This window comes from Dama dama, chromosome X (genome assembly GCF_033118175.1).
Source record: "Dama dama isolate Ldn47 chromosome X, ASM3311817v1, whole genome shotgun sequence".
Lineage (NCBI taxonomy): Eukaryota > Metazoa > Chordata > Mammalia > Artiodactyla > Cervidae > Dama > Dama dama.
The window spans coordinates 77,021,751-77,040,655 of NC_083714.1; the positions used below are offsets into that span (position 1 = coordinate 77,021,751).

At 35.8% G+C, this 18,905-nt stretch overlaps 1 protein-coding gene and 1 non-coding gene across 2 annotated transcripts in view; one reads left to right on the top strand and one right to left on the bottom strand.

Moving 5' to 3' along the window:
• DACH2 (dachshund family transcription factor 2) overlaps window positions 1-18,905 on the bottom strand; it is a 933,902-nt gene that overhangs the window by 617,941 nt on the left and 297,056 nt on the right. The window lies entirely within an intron of this gene.
• Window positions 13,246-13,352, top strand: LOC133053232 (U6 spliceosomal RNA). Its single transcript, XR_009692166.1, has one exon. It is a non-coding gene; the product is annotated as a U6 spliceosomal RNA (small nuclear RNA).

Consider the following 18,905-nt stretch of genomic DNA (forward strand, 5'->3'; position numbering starts at 1 on the left):
TTTTCCACAGTTTGTTGTGATCCACAAAGTCAAAGGCATTAGCATAGTCAGTGAGGCAGAAGTAGGAAGTAGATGGACAGGGAAGCCTTGCATGTTGCAGTCCATGGGGTCACAAAGACTTGGACATGACTGAGTGACTGGACTGAACTGAATGAGGCAGTATTAGATGCTTTTTCTGGAATTCTCTTGCTTTTTCTATGATACAATGGATGTTGGCAATTTGATCGCTTTTTCCTTTGCCTTTTCTAAATCCAACTTGAACATCTGGAAGTTCTCAGTTTGTGTACTGTTGAAGCCTAGCTTGGAGAATTTTCAGCATTACATTGCTAATATGTGAGATGAGTGCAATTGTGTGGTAGTTTGAATATTCTTTGGCATTGCCCTTCTTTGGGATTGGAATGAAAACTGACTTTTCTAGTCCTGTGACCACTGCTGAGTGTTCCACGTTTGCTGGCATATTGAGTACAGCACTTTCACAGCATCATCTTTTAAGCTTTGAATTAGCTCAGCTGGAATTCCATCACCTCCACTAGCTTTGTTCCTCATTTCCTAAGGCCCACTTGACTTTACATTCCAGGATGTCTGGCTCTAGATGAATGATCACACCATCGTGGTTATCTGGGTCATGAAGATATTTTTTGTATAGTTCTTCTGTGTATTCTTGCCACCTCTTCTTAAGATCTTCTTTCTGCTTCTGTTAGGTCCATACCATTTCTGTCCTTTATTGTGCCCATCTTTGCATGAAATCTTCCTTTGATTTTTCTAATTTTCTTGAAGAGATCTCCAGTCTTCCCCATTCCTTTGTTTTCCTCTACTTCTTTGCATTGATCACTTAGGAAGGCTTTCTTATCTCTCCTTGCTATTCTTTGGAACTATGCATTCAGATGGGTATATCTTTCTTTTCTCCTTTCCTTTCCTTTCTTTTCTGAGCTATTTGTAAGGCCTCCTCAGACAGCTGTTTTACCTTTTTGTATTTCTTTTTCTTGGGGATGGTCTTGATCACCACCCCCTGTACAATGTTACAAACCTCCGTCCATAGTTCTTCAGGCAGTCTATTAGATCTAATCCTTTGGATCTATTTGTCACTTCCACTGTATAATCGTAAGGGATATGATTTATGTCATACCTGAGTCATAGTGGTTTCCCCTACTTCCTTCAATTTCAGTCTGAATTTTGCAATAAGGAGTTCATGATCTGAGCCACAGTCAGCTCCTGGTCTTGTTTTTGCAGACTGTATAGAAAGCTTCTCCATCTTGGTCTGCAAAGAATACAATCAATCTGATTTCGGTATTGACCATCTGGTGATGTCCATGTGTAAAGTCTTCTCTTATGTTGTTGGAAGACTGTGTTTGTTGTGACCAGTTCGTTGTCTTGGCATAACTCTGTTAGCCTTTGCCATGCTTCATTTTGTACTCCAAAGTCAAATGTGCCTGTTACTCCAGGTTTCTCTTGACTTTCTTAATTTTCATTCCAGTCCCCTATGGTGAAAAGGACATTTTGCTCTGTAGGGTTTCTTGAATGATTGATACAAGTATATTTTCAGTAACTAAACAGAATATTTTTTTTATTAACTTAACTACATGTTTTAGTATAATGGGTTGTTTCAATACAGCCATCCACTGCCTCCAATAAAATAAAGTTGTAACTAGGTAGATTATCATCTGTCAGGCATATTGTACAATGGGAAGTTTTATTCTGCTACTTAAATGTAATCTTTCTTCCTTGGGAAGAAACAAGCCAGCATAAAGAGCAGACAATGAAAGAGTGATCTATGTAGTAGGTGAAGAGTTGTGTATTTCATTTCATGTAAGTTGCCTATGATGGGGAAGACTAGGTTGGGGGATGGGCCATGAAGAGACTAATTGTATCTTTCTGTAGTCCACTAGGTTTGACTTGTGATGATGTGATTTTTATGAGATTTATCATTTGGGGATGATTTGAGTATTGACCAAATGGAAAGCAGGGGCAATGTGCAATATGTCAATTATCACAATAACAATCCTTTCAACACAGTGGGAAGCTAGAACTGTAAATTTGGAGAAGCATTATAGCCATACTATTAGAGTTTGGCGATATGTCTATTTCTCATTAACATAATCATATTAATCATTAGCCAGATATATCAAAGTAATTAACTCAAGAATTATCACAAGAAACAATTCAGAGCTGTTATCATTTTCTACATGAAAAGTAAGTTGCAATCATTCAAAAGGTGCTTCCCAGGTGGTGCACTAGTAAAGAATCTGCCTGCAATGCAGGTGGTGCAAGAGACGCAAGTTAAATCCCTGGGTTAGGAAGATCCCCTGGAGTATAAAACAGCAATCCACTCCAATATTCTTGCCTGGAAAATTCTATGGACAGAGGAGCCTTGTAAGCCACAGTTCATGTGGCTGCAAAGAGTCAGACTTGACTAAGCGACTGAGCACAGTCATTCAAAAGATTATCTTTGTACTTTTTGAAAAGAGAAAATACTGCCACATCTAATTGTAATATCTGTCCTCACTGTAAACTTCTATAAGAGTGCTCAAAAAAAGGAAAGGAAAAGATCAAGACTTTAATTTATTGAAATTATACAATAACCAAAAGTGAATTACATGGATTCTTCCAAGAATTTCCTACTTCCAAAACACAAGACAGCCTATCATATTTAATTTAAGCAATTCTGTTATGATCCTAAAGATTTATAACCTCAATTTGCAATGCCAAGTTTTTGCTTGAAAAGTACTATAACTCAGTGAGATTGTAAAATTATGGTATTAATGGTCAAAAGACCTGGACTTTAAAATTCTGACTCCACTCAATACTATCTCTAAGATTTGGGGCAAGTCATTTAAATTCTTGAACATCCATTTTCTTCATCTGTTAATAAGTAATATTAATGTTAAGCTTACAAGAATTGTTGAGGTATCAAATGAAGAAATATTTGAAAGTCATTTTTTAATTCTTATATAAATTTAATGTACACAAAACTATAATTCAAGATCTGTATATACTAAGAAGTAATTACCAACACAAGCCAACCATCAACTTACAGTTGACCACCTTCACCCATTTTGCACCCCCCATGCCGTTTCCCCTCTAGTAACAATTAATCTGTTCTCTATAACTGTAAATTTGTTTTTATTTTTTGTGTCTTTATTCAGACTCCAATACGAGTGAAATCACACAACACCAAGACATTTTGTAATTAAAATAGTACAAAAATAAATAGAATACTAAATGGAATCAAGGGAAAACCAGGAAGTTATATACAAGGAAATGACCATAATAGGAAATCTAAAGACCAGAGGGAGTGGCATGATATTTGCACATATGAAAAGGAAAATCTACAAATATGAATTGTTGTTCAGTCACTAAGTCATAACTGACTCTGCAACCCAATGGAGGGCAGCACACCAGTCTTCCCTGTCCTTCACAATGTCTCAGAGTTTGCTCACACTCATGTCCATTGAATCGGTAATGGCATCCAACCATCTCACCCTCTGTCGTGCCCTTCTCCTCTTGCCTTCAATCTTCCCCAGCATCAGCGTCTTTTCCAGTGAGATGGCTCTTTGAATGAAGTGGCCAAAGTATTGGAGTTTCAGACTCAGCATCAGTCCTTCCAATGAATATCCAGGACTGTTCTCCTTTAGGATGGACTGATTTGATCTCCTGGCAGCCCAAGGGACTCTCAAGAGTCTTCTCCAGTATCACAGTTTGAAAGCATCAATTCTTCGGTACTCAACCTTCTTTAAGGTCCAACTCTCACATCTGTATATGACTACTGGAAAGACCATAGCTTTGACTATATGGACCTTTGTTGGCAAAGTAATGCCTCTGCTTTTAAATACACTGTCTAGGGTGGTCATAGTTTTTCTTCCAAGGAGCATGTGTCTTTTAATTTCATGACTGCAGTCACCATCTGCAGTGATTTTAGAGCCCAAGAAAATAAAGTCTGTCATGGTTTCCATTGTTTTCCCATCTATTTCCCATGAAGTGATGGGACTGGATGCCATGATCTTAGTTTTTTGAATGTTGAGTTTTAAGGCAGTTTTTTCACTCTCCTCTTCCACCTTCATCAAGAGGCTCTTTAGTTCCTCTTCACGTTCTGCTATAAGGGTGGTGTCATCTGTGTATCTAAGGTTATTGATATTTCTCCCAGCAATCTTGATTCCAGTTTGTGCTTCATCCAGCCTGGCATTTCACATGATGTACTCTGCATATAAGTTAAATAAGCAGGGTGACAATATACAGACTTGACATACTCCTTTTACTATTTGGAACCAGTTTGTTGTTCCATGTCCAGTTCTAACTGTTGCTTCTTGACCTGTATACAGATTTCTCAGGAGGCAGGTAAGATGGTCTGATATTCCAATCTTTAAGAATTTTCCATATTTTGTTGTGATCCACCCAGGCAAAGGCTTTTAACATAGTCAGTGGAGCAGAAGTATATATATTTTGTAGAATTCCCTTCCAGCTGATGGCAATGTGATCTCTGGTTCCTCTGCCTTTTCTAAATCCAGCTTATACATGTGGAACTTTCGGGTCACATACTGTTGAGCCTAGCTTGAAGGATTTTGAGCATCTATACAACAAAGATTTTATTCAGATTTGATGGAGAGAATAAAAGGTTTACAGCATCTTTGCAAGAAATAAACAGACCTCTCTAAGTTAAAAACAAAAGGACATAGATAGAAATATGACAATTAAGAAAGGAAAAATATCACAAGTATAGGCAAATATTCAGTTGTTGTTACTGTTTAGTCACTAAGTTGTGTCCAACTCTTTGCAGCCCCATGGACTGCAGCATGGGTTTTCTGGGTGGCTCAGCAGTAAATAATCTGCCTGAAATCCAGAAGTCACAGGAGACGCAGGTTCAATCCCTGGGTTGGGAAAATCCTCTGGAGGAAGACATGACACCCCACTCCAGTAGTCTTGCCTACAGAATTCCATGGATAGAGGAGCCTGGTGGGCTGCAGTCCATAGGGATGCAAAGGGTCAGACACAACTGAAGCAATTTACCACACATGACACAGACTGCAGCATGCAGGCTCCTCTTTTTTTACTATCTCCTGGAATTTGCTCAAATTCATGTTTATTGCATCAGTGATACTATCTAATCATCTCATCCTCTGCCGCCCCCTCCTCTTTTGTCTTCAATCTTTCCCAGCATCAGGAACATTTTCAATGAATCGACTTTTCCTATAGGGTGGCCAAAGAATTGAAGCCTCGCCTCAGCTTCAGTTCTTTCAATGAATATTCAGGGTTGACTCCTTTAAGATTGACTGGTTTGACCTCCTTGCAGTCCAAGGGACTGTCAAGAATTTCTCCAGCACCACAATTTGAAAACATTATTTTTTTGGTGCTTACATTACTTTATGATGCAACTCTCACATTCATACGTGACTACTAAAAAAAAAAAAAAAACAAAAATAAAAAACAAAACTTCGACTATACAGATATTTGTTGGTAAGGTAATGTCTCTTCTTTTTAATATGTTTTCTAGGTTTATCATAGCTTTCCTACCAAGGAGCAAGCATCTTTTTATTTCATGGATCCAGTGATTTTGGAGCCCAAGAAAGGAAAATCAGTCACTGCTTCCACTTTTTCCCGTTCTGTTTGTGATGAACTGATGAGACTGCATGCCAAGATCTTAGTCTTTTTTTAATGTTGAGTTTCAAGCCAGTTTTTTCACTCTCTTCTTTCATGCTCTTCAAGAGGCTCTTTAGTTACTCTTTACTTTCTTCCACTAGAGTGGTATCATCTGCATATCTGAGGTGGTTTATATTTCTACTGGAAATCTTGATCCCAGCTTGTGATTCATTCAGACTGGCATTTCGGATGAGGTACTCTGCATATAAGCTACATAAGAAGGGAGAAAATATACAGCCTATTGTACTCCTTTCTCAGTTTTGAACCAGTCAGTTGTTCTATGTTTAGTTCTGTTGCTTTTTGACACACATATAGGTTACTCAGGAGACAGGTAAGTTGGTCTGGTATTCCCATCTCTTAATTTTCCAGTTTGTTGTGATCCCCAAAGGCAAAGGCTTTAGCATAGTCAATGAAGCAGAAATCAGTGTATTTTTCTGGAACTCCCCTGCTTTCTCCATGAGCCAACAAATGTTGGCAATTTGACCTCTGGTTCCTCTGTCTCTTCCTCTGACCCAACTTGGACATCTGAAAGTTCTTAGTTCATGTAATGCTGAAGCCTAGCCTGAACGATTTTGAGCATAACCTTGCTAGCATTATGAAATGAGCACAACTGTACAGTAGTTTGAACATTCTTTGTCATTGCCTTTTTGGGGGATTGGAATGTAATCTGAACTTTTCCAGTCCTGTAGCCACTGCTGAGTTTTCCAATTTGCTGACATATTGAGTGGAGTGCTTTAACAGCATCATCTTTTAGGATTTTAAATACCTCAGCTGAATTCCATCACCACCACTAGTTTTGTAGTAATGCTTCTTAAGGCCCACTTGAGTTCACAAGCCAGGATGTCCGGCTCCAGTTGAGTGACCACACCATCATGGTTATCCAGATCATTAAGACCTTTCTGTATAGTTCTTTTGCGTATTCTTGCCACCTCGTCTTAATCTTTTCTGTTAGGTCTTTACTGTTTCTGTCCTTTTTCATGCCCATGCTTGCATGAAATGTTCCCTTGATGTCTCAAATTTTCTTGAAGAGATCTCTAGTTTTTCCTTTTCTTGTTTCCCTCTATTTCTTTGCATTGTTCATTTAAGAAGGCCTTCTTATTTACCTTGTTAATCTCTGTAACTATGCATTCATTTGGGTATATCTTTCCCTTTCTCCCTTGCCTTTTGCTTTGCTTCATTCCTCACCTATTAATAAAGTCTCCTCAGATGACCACTTGCTTTCTTGCATATCTTTTACCTTGTGATGGTTTTGGTCACTGCCTTCTGCAAAATGTTACAAACTGCTGTCCATAGTTCTTCAGGCACTCTGTCTATCCAGATCTTATCCCTTGATTCTATTCATCACCTCTACTTATAATCATAACAGATTTGATTTAGGTCAAACCTGAATGGCCTACTGCCTTTCCATATTTTCTTCAATTTAGGCCTGAATTTTGCAATAAGGATCTCATGATCTGAACCAGTCAGCTCCAAGTCTTGTTTTTGCTGACTGTATATAGCTTCTCCATCTTTGTCTGCAAAGAACATAATTTATCTGATTTTAATATTGACCATCTGGTGATTTCCATGTGTAGAGTCATCTCTTGTTGGAAGAGGGTGTTTACTATGACCAGTGCTTTCTCTTCACAAAATTCTATTAGATCTTGCCCTGCTTAATTTTGTTCTCCAAGGCCAAACTTGCCTGTTATTTCAGGTATCTCTTAACTTCCTACTTTTGCATTCCAATCCCTTATGTTGAAAAGGACATCTTTTTGGTTGTTAGTTCTAGAAGATCTTATAGGTCTTCATAGACCCAAACAACTTCAGTTTCTTCTGCATCAGTTGTTGGGGCACAGACCCAGATGACTGTGACACTGAATGCTTTTTCTTGTAAATGATCCAAGATTATTCTATAGTTTTTGAGATTGCACCCTACTACTGCATTTCAGATTAATTTGTTGATTTCCTCACAAAGTGGCTACATGGATACAAAAGAAGATTCATATATATGCTGTGTATAAGAGATTTACTTCAGATCTAAAAACACACACACTGAAAGTAAGGGAATAGAAAAAGTTATTACAGCAAATGGGAATTAAAAGAAAGCCAAGGTAGCATTACTTATATGAATCAAAATAGGCTTTAAAACAAAGACTGTAATGAGAAACAATATGGACATTACATAATGATCAAGGCATTGATGATACAACATTTTTTAAGTATATCTGTACCCAGCAAAGGAACATGCAATCACTTAAAGCAAATATTAACAGACATAATGTGAGAAACTGAAAGTACACTAAAAGTAGGAGCTTTTAATACCCTTACTTCATCAATAGACACATCCAGAAAGTAAATCAATAAGGAAACACTGGTCTTAAAGATAGGAACACTTGTCTTAAAAGACACATTAGACCAGATGGTCCTAACAAATGTATATAGACTATTCCACCCAAAAGTACACATTTTTTTTTCACATACACATGGAATATTCTCCAGGTCAGATCATGTGTTAGTCCACAAAATGTCTCATTAAATTCAACAACTCTGAAAATACATAAAGTATCTTTTCTGGCCACAATACTATAAGACTAGAAATCATCTTCAAGGAAAAAAGACTACAAAAAAACACAAATATGAGGAGGTTACACAGTATGCTACTAAACAACCATTACTGAAGGAATCAAAGAAACAATTTTTAAAAATACCTGGAGACAAATAGAAATGATAACACAACAATACAAAAAGCATGGACAAAAGCAGAGGCAGGTAAAAGCAGTTCATAAAGGAACTATATAACAAACCAGCCTAATTCAAGAAACATGAAACATATCAAACATCCCAAACTTACACCTAAAGTAACAAGAAAAGAAGAGCAAACAAAACTCAGAGTTAAACAAAGGAAAGAAATAATAAAGATCAGAGCAGAAATAGAGGCTAAATAAATATAAATGATCAATGAATTTTAGAACTAAGTCTCAAAATATAAACAGAACTGATAAACTTTTAGACATACTCATCAAGAAAAAAAGAGAGCTGATATCAATAAAATTATCAATGAAAGAGAAGATACAACTGACACCACAGAAATACAAAGGATAATGTTAGATTACTATAAAATTATACACAAATAAAGTGGAAAACCTATAAGAAATAAGTTCATAGAAATTTCCCAGAAATGTACAATCCCCCAAGAGTAAGCCAGGAAGAAATAGAAAATACAAATAAATCAGTTAAAAGTAATAAAAGAAACATCCCACCCTCGCCTTCTCCCACAGAGTCCAAAAGTCTGTTCTGTACATCTGTGTCTCTTTTTCTGTTTTGCATATAGGGTTATCATTACCATCTTTCTAATAGAATCTGATAGTAACAAAAAACAAACAAAATTCCAGGACCAGATGTCTTCACAAGTGAATTCTAACAAACATTTAAGGAAGAATTATACCAAAACCTTCCATGTGGATGGTTTCCCAGGTGGTTCAGATGGTAAAGAATCTGCCTGCAATGCAGGAGACTTGGGTTTGATCCCTGGGTCAGGAGGGTCTCCTGGAGGAGGAAATGGAAACCCACTCCAGTATTTTTGCCTGGAGAATCCCTTGGACAGAGGAGGCTGGCAGGTTACAGTCCATAGGGTCTCACAGAGTCACACATGATTGAAGCTATTTATTAGTAGTATACCAAAACGAGACAAAGATGTCAACAAAAGAAGAGAAAATTTTAGGCCAATATTACTGATGAACATAGACACAAAAATTATTAACAAAATATTAGCTAACCAAATCCAAGAACACATTAAAATGATTATATACCATGATCAAATGGGATTTAACCCTGGGATGCAAGGATTCAACATACTTAAATCAATCAATGCAATATACCATATTAACAAATCAAATAATGAAACCATATGATCAGCTCAACAGATGCAGAAGAAGCTTTTGCCAAAATTCAACACCCATTTACAATTAAAAAAAAAAAAAAAAACTCCATAAAGTGGGCATAGAGGGAACATACCTCAACATAATAAAGGCCATATACAAAAAAAAAAAAAAAAACCCACAGCAAATGTCATTCCCAAACAATGAACTACTTGAAAGCATTTTCTCTAAAATTAGGAACAAGAGGATGATGTCCACTCTCACCAGTATTATTCAACATGGTTTTGGAAGTCCTAGCCATGGCAATGATAGAAGGAAAAGGATTAAAATGAATCCAAATTAGAAAGGGATTAAAATGGTTACTGTTTTCAGATGACATGATATTACACAGAGAATATCCTAAACATGCTCCCAGAAAACTACTAGAGCTTATCAATGAATTTGGTAAAGTTGCAGGATACAAAATTAATATGCAAAAATCTCTTGCATTCCTATCAGAGAAGGCAATGGCAACCCACTCCAGTACTCTTGCCTGGAAAATCCCATGGACAGAGTGGCCTGGTAGGCTGCAGTCTGTGGGGTCGTTAAGTGTCAGACACAACTGAGTGACTTCACTTTCACTTTTCAACTTTTATGCATTGGAGAAGGAAATGCCAACCCACTCCAGTGTTCTTGCCTGGAGAATCCCAGGGACAGGGGAGCCTGGTGGGCTGCCAGCTATGGGGTTGCACAGGGTTGGGCAAGACTGAAGTGATTTAGCAGCAGCAGCAGCAGCTTGCATTCCTGTACACTAAGTATGAAAGATCAGAAAGAGAAATCAAGGAAACAATCCCACTTACTGTTACATCAAAAAAGAATAAAAGAAATAAGAATAAATCTACATAATGAGGCAAAAGATCTGTAGTTGGAAAACTGTGAGATGCTAATGAAAGAAATTAAAGATGACACTAAAATCTCTGGAGAGGTATACCATGTTTTTGGATTGGAAGGATAGATATTTGTCAAAATGACTATACCACCCAAAGCAACGTACAGATTCAATGCAATCTCTATCAAATTACCAATAGCATTTTTCACAGAATTAGAACAAAATAATTGTACAGTTTTTATGGAAATACAAAGGACCCTGAATAGCCAAAGCAATCTTGAGATAGAAAAAAGGAGCTGGAGGATTCAGGCCCCCTGACTTCAGACTATACCACAAAGTTACAGTAATCAAGATAACATGTTACTGGCACAAAAACAGAAATATAGATCAGTGGAACAGTATAGAAAGTCCAGAGATAAACACATGCACCTATGGTCACCTAATATACGACAAAGGAAGCAAGAATATACAATGAAGAAGATAGTCTCTTTAATAAGTGGTGCTGGCAAAAAAGGACAACTACATGTAAAAGAATGAAGTTAGAACATTGTCTAAAACCATAAACAAAAGTAAACTCAAAATGTATTAAAAATTTAAATGTAAGATGAGACATATAAAACTCTTAGAGGAAAAAACATGCAGAACATTCTAACAAAATCACAGCAAGATCTTTTTTTATCCACTTCCTAGAGTAATGAAAATAAAAACAAAAATAAACAAAAAACATAACATAAGGAAGGTTTACCACTTATCCTTCTCAAACTATTCCAAAACATTGTTGAGGCAGGAATGCTTAAAATCTCATTCTATGAGACCAGCATTACAGTGATACCAAAATCTGACAAAGATATCACACAAAAAAGGAAATTACAGGCCAATACCACTTATCAACATAGATGCAAATACCCTCAACAAAATACTAGCAAACCAAATTCAACAACACAGCAAGAGGATCACATACTCTGCTCAAGTGGGATTCATCCCAGGGATACAAGGATGGGTCAATATCTGCAAATCACCCAATAACATACACCATATTAACAAACTGAAAAATAAAAATCATATAATCATCTCAATAGATGCAGAAAAAGCTTTTGATATGATTCGACATCCAAATAACAAGGTCCTATTGTATAGCAAAAGGAACCATATTCAATATCCTGTGATTAATCATAATGGAAAATAATATGCAAAGGAAGGTGTGATACATATGCATGTATAACCAAATCACTTTTATAAACAGTAGAAACACACATTGTAAAACCACTAAATTTCAATAAAATAATTTTTGAAATCAATATCCATTTATGATAAGAATTATACAAAGTGAGTATATAGGAAACATAATTTGACATAATAAAAGCCTTATATGACAAGCTCACAGCTTGTCAACTGTGTCAACATCATACTCAACCGTGAAAAACTGAAAATATTTCTTCTAAAATCAGGAACAAGACAAGGATGCCCACTCTCACCACTTTTATTCAACATAGTATTGGAGGTCCTAGCCACAGCAACCAGAAAAAAAAAGAAGAAGAAGGAATTCACATTGGAAAGGAAGAAATAAAATTGTCATTGTTACTATGCATATGGCATGATACTATACATACATAGAAAATCCTAAAGACCCTAAAGGAATGATACTATACACAGAAAATTCTAAAGACACCAGCAAAGTACTACTCCAGGGAGCAAAGTACTGGAAATCATCAAATATTCAGTAAATTTGCAGGATATAAAATTAATATATATATAAATCTGCTGCATTTTTAGACACTAAAAATGAACTATCAGAAAGAGAAATTAAGAAAACAATCCCTGTTACAATCACTTCAAAAAGAATAAAATTCTATGGAATAAATCTAAGAAGGAAAAGACCTGTTTACTGAAAACTATAAGGCACTGATGAACAAAACTGAAGATCACACACACACACACACACACACACACGAGGAAAGATATACCATGTTCATGGACTGGAAGAATTAATATTGCTAAAATGACCATACTACCCAAGACAATCTACAGATTCAATGCAGTCTCTATCAAAATACCAATGGCATTTTCATAGAAGTAGAAAAAATAATTTTACAACTTGAATTAGAACACAAATTCTAAAATTTGTGTAGAACCACAAATGACCCCAAAGAGCTAAAATAACAGTGAGGAAAAAGTGAAAAACTAGAGATATTCACGCTCCTGATTTCAAACTATACTATCAAACTGTAGGGTAATACAAACTGTAGGGTACTGGCACAAATACAGACACATAGATCAATGTACAGAATAGTGAGCCCAGAAATAAGCTCACACACTTATGATCAATTAATCTAACAGAGACAGTATGAATATACAATGCAGAAAAGACAACCTCTTCAATAAATACTGTTGTGAAACTGAACAGTTACTTGCAAAATAAACTGGATTACTATCTCAAACCATGCACAAAAGTAAACTCATAATGGATTGACATCTTAAATGTAGGACCTGAAACCATAAAACTCATTGAAGAAAACAGGCAATAAGCTCCTTGACCTTGGGTTTAATAATACTTTTTTGGATATATCTCTTTGGGCAAAGGAAATAAAAGCAAAAATAAACACATGGGACTACATCAAACCAAAAATCTTTTGGACAGTGAAGGGAACTATCAACAAATCATAAGGGCCACCTACTGAGTGGGAGAACATATTTTCAAAGGATATATCTGATAAGGAGTTAATAGCCACACAAAAATAAACTGCATACAATTCCACATCAAAAGAACAAACAACTCAATTAAATCTGTGTAGACATTTTTCCAGAAGAAGACATACAGATTGCCGATAGGCATGTGGAAAGATGCTCAACATCACTAATCATCACTAATCAAATCAAAACCACAATGAAGTGCTCAATTCGGCAGCACATATACTAAAATTGGAATGATACAGAGAAGATTAGCATGGCCCTTGCCAAAGGATGACACGCAAGTTCATGAAACGGTCCACATTTTTATAATATTGTAAAGTAATTATCCTCCAATTAAAATTAATAAATTTAATTTAAAAAATCACAATGAAGTATCAACTCACAGCTCTCAGGATGGCTATTTCGAAAAAGGCAACAAATAACAAGCATTGGCAAGGATGTGGAGAAAGCAAATCCCCGTGCACTGTTGGTGGGAATTAATTGATATGGCCATTATGGAAAAATTATGAAGTTTCCTCAAAAAATTAAAAATAGAACTACCATATGATCCAGTAATTCCACTCCTGGATATTTATACAAACAAAACAAAAGCACTAATTTGAATATACATTTACACACCTATGCTCATTGCAGCATTATTTACAATAGCAAAGGTATGGAAGCACCCTAAGTTCCTATCAATAGATGAATGATTAATGAAGAAGTGTTATACATATAAAATGGAATACTACTCAGCCATAGAAAAGAATAAAAACCTGCCATTGGGACAACACGAATGGACCTTGAAAAGTATTCTTTTTAAAACTTAAAGTTTAGCTACATGCATACACATAGACAGGCTTCCTCAATGGCTCAGTGGTAAAGAATCCACCTGCTAATGCAGGAGACATGGGTTCAATCCCTGTGTTGGGAAGATCCCCTGGAGAAGGAAATGTCAACCCACGCCAGTATTCTTGCATGAGACAGCCCATGAAGAGAGGAACCCAGAAGGCTACAGTCCCTGGGGTTGCAAAAAGAGCCGGACAGAACTTAGCAACTAACCAACAACAACAATACACACTGACACACCTTAAAGATGTGGGAGTGGTTTATAAAGCACTATACATTTTTATCATCATCATCATCATCATCATCATCACCAAAATCCTACAAGGTTTGCTTAAATTCCAAGTTTTCCCCTCCACCTACATTGGAAATAAGCAGTAGGTTTTGCTCTATGAGTCTTCAAGGCAGTCCAAAAATTGGTAGGAGTCTAAAAAAGTGGGTGGGGACACTTTTTAGGTTATGATATTTATACAGAGGATAAAAAGATATTAAAGATAATAAAATAAAATGAAAGATATTAAAATAAAAATATTTGGAAAGCCACATTTAACTAAAATAATGGATGAAGTTCCTCTTATTAAACTGATAAAATTAACCTTTTGGTTAGTAGAGAAACCATAATTGTATGTAGTCTAAGCTAACTATTAGAAAATATTAGTCATTTAACTCTGGTTCCTATCAGGCCAATGATTCTTCCTGGGCACACGAGAAATAAAGATAATAGTTACTACCATTTTTTGACATAAAAGTGGTTACCATTTGTGTGACATAGAGAATGCTTTACAATATTAATCACTGAAAAAGTAAAAGATAGTCATAGAAAAAAAATGCTTTAAGTCAACCATTGAAAAGTTTGGTTTGTTTCTTTCTAGATAGATTTCTCCTGTGTTACACTCACAGAAGAAAGGCTTAGGACCACTCTGTCCTACTTATAACCACTTCTTAGCAATCAAACTGAGTAATTATACAAAACATGACTTGTAAAGGGAAGCTGATTCCAATCATGCTAGCAGGCTGGCATTATATCATGTCATAAAATTGACATATCACTATGAAGATTTGGCAGGATTCTACTTATAGCTCATCCAATCCTGAGTTGATTGTTGAAGCTACTATTACTGGATTGGATATTCATAGGCTCAGTTTCCCAGGAACATGGATGGCAGCTGAAATTCCTAAAAATATTTTATCACAATAGAACTCAAAGAAAAAAGAAAACAGTTGAAGAATCTTCTACCTTTTAAAAAATGAACACTATAGAAATTTCATTTGAAGCTCTTTATTACTTCCTTGTAAGGTGTCAGTTTAAATCTCTCTCAGGCCAAATTCCGCATCTGTCTGTCTGAACCAGTTCATAAGCCAAGGAAAGGGGAGTAGCCATCTTTTGGGAAGTTCAAAGGCACATATGGCAAATCCATCCTTTGAGTATGATTCAGGGATATTAGCACTTTTGCAGTTTTGCCGAGAAAGATGGGGATAAAAGTCCTTCCTTTTCCCCTCTATAACACAAAACATTTTTTTTAAATACTAGGTAATAGAATTATTATATGCTAATGACCTATCACGGAATTAAGATACAGATTGTACAATAGAAATAGAGACAGAGACATGAGATGAGACTATCAGCAGTGCAATATATGAAGGCAAAATACAAGTAAATTTCATCATTTTGTAATTACTCAGTAAAAGGTTGGATGGAATTTGAGAAAACCCTCACCCACAAAATAAATTTTAATGTGTTGTGATGTTTTTTCTATTGTTTGGTGCATAATGGATGTTCAAGAAACATTATATGTTAAATGAAAACCATAAATTCACATATATCTTTATCTAAAGATAGATATTAATCAATAGATAGATATTAATAGATACTATATCTCTGGGTCTATAGTTATATAGATATTCTCTAAATGAAATACCAGAAAACATTGTCAAGAATACCTCCTAAGGATCTTATCTCAGTGAAAAAAGTATTATCATCAGTAATTAGTATGTTGATTATTTTGTATAGAAATAAATTATTTGAAGCAATTTTAAGTACATTTAAATGTCCCAAGTATTTTAGTATGGAATATGGAATGCAGAATGTGCTCAGTCGTGTCCAACTCCTTGCAACCCCATGGGCTGTAGCCCACCAGGCTCCTCTGTCCATGGAATTTTCCAGGCAAGAATACTGGAGCAGATTGCTATTTTCCTACTCCAGGGAATCTTCCTGACCCAAGGATAGAGCCTGCATTTCTTACGTCTCCTGCATTGGCAGGTGGATCAGATCCTTTATCACTAGAGCCACCCAGAAAGCCAAGTATTTTAGTAACTCAATACCAATATATACACACACATTTTTATTTATACTTTTAATTGGCTAAATAAGATACATTTATTAATATCAGAGACTTTAGCATAGCGACTCTGAATTATCTTAAAATTTTAATTAGTGGGATTGAATGAACTGGTTTCTATTATATAGGGGAAATATGACCAAGAGGAAAATAAACACATTTGAAATTAAAAGAAAATAAATTAAAAAGGAATAAAGTCATATAAAATAGAAATTTAAAAAATTACCCATATGCTAAGCAGATAAAAGCAACATGGCATACCTGACATTATTCAATATTATTCTGCATTCTTAAGAATTTACATGTCAAGCTATATGAATAGAGAACTCTTCTTAAATCTAAGCATGATGACTTAACCATTTGTGAACCTATTCACTTGCATGTTTTTGCTTGCAACTGTTGGGAGGGAACAATTTAAAAGCAAAATAATATACGAAAAGCATCACTATATTTAAAAGAAACATTGTGATCACTGCATTTTGTTACCCTTAGACCCCATTTTCAACTTAAAAATGCAAATAAACAATATAAACAAAAGGAAAACAAGTTTCATTTACTTAGGCAAATTCAGCAGGGTTCAAAATAGGCTCTCCAAACATATAACATTGAAACAGAAGGTAGCAGCACACTCACCAATAATTAGTCAGTTATATGTAAAATTATACACAGCTGTAAAATATTATCTCTTTCTTTACAAAAAATATTGAGACTTAAGGACCTGAAACTTTATTGGAAATCATTTTAATAATCATTTGAGAAAAAAAGATAATTCTCAACCCATAACACACCATATTAATATCAACTGAATTCTTCAAAAGTATATTTAAATAAATTAGTGAAAATTAAGCTTGCAATGAATAGTAAGTATAATATCAAATATGATATTTGCTGATAGCTAAATTGAGAATTGATTTTATCACAATTATCTTTGCTAATGGAGGGGTGAAATGGTGTGTCTAATGCAAAATAATGTATAATCCCAGAATTATCTCTACTTGGTTCATAGAGCTTTTTTTTTTTTCTTATATGTCTATAGTTGAATAGGATATCCTTAAGCATGTAAAATAAACTAATGTATTCTGAGAAAATAAATTACTACAAAGTTGTGCAGACTCCTCTTCCGCCCCCTATTTAATGATTTTCTACTGTCTGCCATTTAGACAGAAGTATTCATGCCTTTTCCTACTTAATCCTTTATCTATCTCTATCTATCATCTCTTTCTAGGTACAAGCAAAGGGTTTTGAATTGAGGAGTCTTCCCCCCCCCCAAGTTTCTCACTGTGGTAAATTCAAGTTGTAGGAAGGAAGGCAAGGTTTTAACCCAAGGAAGGAGCCTCCATTATCTTGGAGGAGTTGAAGCATACATGCCAAGTAAATTAGGAGCAGATTAATACCTCAAACTGGATTTTAACATGCACTATAAGACATCATGATGAGGAGAGAAAAGTATTGGCCCTGGACTTTAAAAGACCTGAGTTTGAAACCCAGTTTTGTCACTCAATTGCTTTGAAATCTTAAGCAATTAATGTAAATACACTGAGCCATGCATTATTTACTTGAAAAATGAAGACAGTACTCATAAACCTACTATGAAGATTAACTGAAGTACATATAAAGCACCCATGTATGGTGCATAATAGAAACTTAATATATATTACAGGTTTTTCTCAACAAATAAGGTACCAAAGTTTACTTGAGTACATTACTTTCAAGGCAATTATAAAATCCTTTGTCTTCTTTCATCTACACAGGACACATCTTTGATCAGGACATAGATCTGATTACTTATATGGTACTAGTCAAGGCTATGGTTTTTCCAGTAGTCATGTATGGATGTGAAAGTTGGACTACAAAGAAAGCTGAGTGCCAAAGAATTGATGCTTTTGAACTGTGGTGTTGGAGAAGGCTCTTGAGAGTCCCTTGGACTGCAAGAAGATCCAACCAATCCATCCTTAAGGAGATCAGTCCTGGGTGTTCATTGGAAGGACTGATGCTGAAGCTGAAACTCCAATACTTTGGCCACCTCATGCGAAGAGTTGACTCATTGGAAAAGACCCTAATGCTGGGAAGGATTGGGGGCAGGAGGAGAAGGGAACAACAGAGGATGAGATGGCTGGATGGCTTCACCAACTCAATGGACACGGGTTTGGGTAGACTCCGGGAGTTGGTGATAGACAGGGAGGCCTGGTGTGCTGCAATTCATGGGGTTGCAAAGAGTCAGACACAACTGAACTGAACTGATTTTAGGCTCTGTCAATGTGCTTTAAAAATCAGAAGGCGAGGGTGGGATGTTTCGGGAGAACAGCATCAAAACATGTATATTATCTATGGTGAAACAAATCACCAGCCCAGGTTGGATGCATGAGACAAGTGCTCAGGCCTGGTGCACTGGGAAGACCCAGAGGGATCGGGTAGAGAGAGAGGTGGGAGGGGGGATTGGGATAGGGAATACATGTAAATCCATGGCTGATTCATGTCAATGTATGACAAAAACCACTACAATATTGTAAAGTAACTAGTCTCCAACTAATAAAAATAAATGAAAAAAAAAAAAATCAGAGACATTACTTTACCAACAAAGGTCCATTAGTCAAAGTTATGGTTTTTCCAATAGTCATGTATGGATGTGAAAGTTGGACTATAAAGAAAGCTGAGCACTGAAGAATTGATTATTTTAAACTGTGGTGTTGGAGA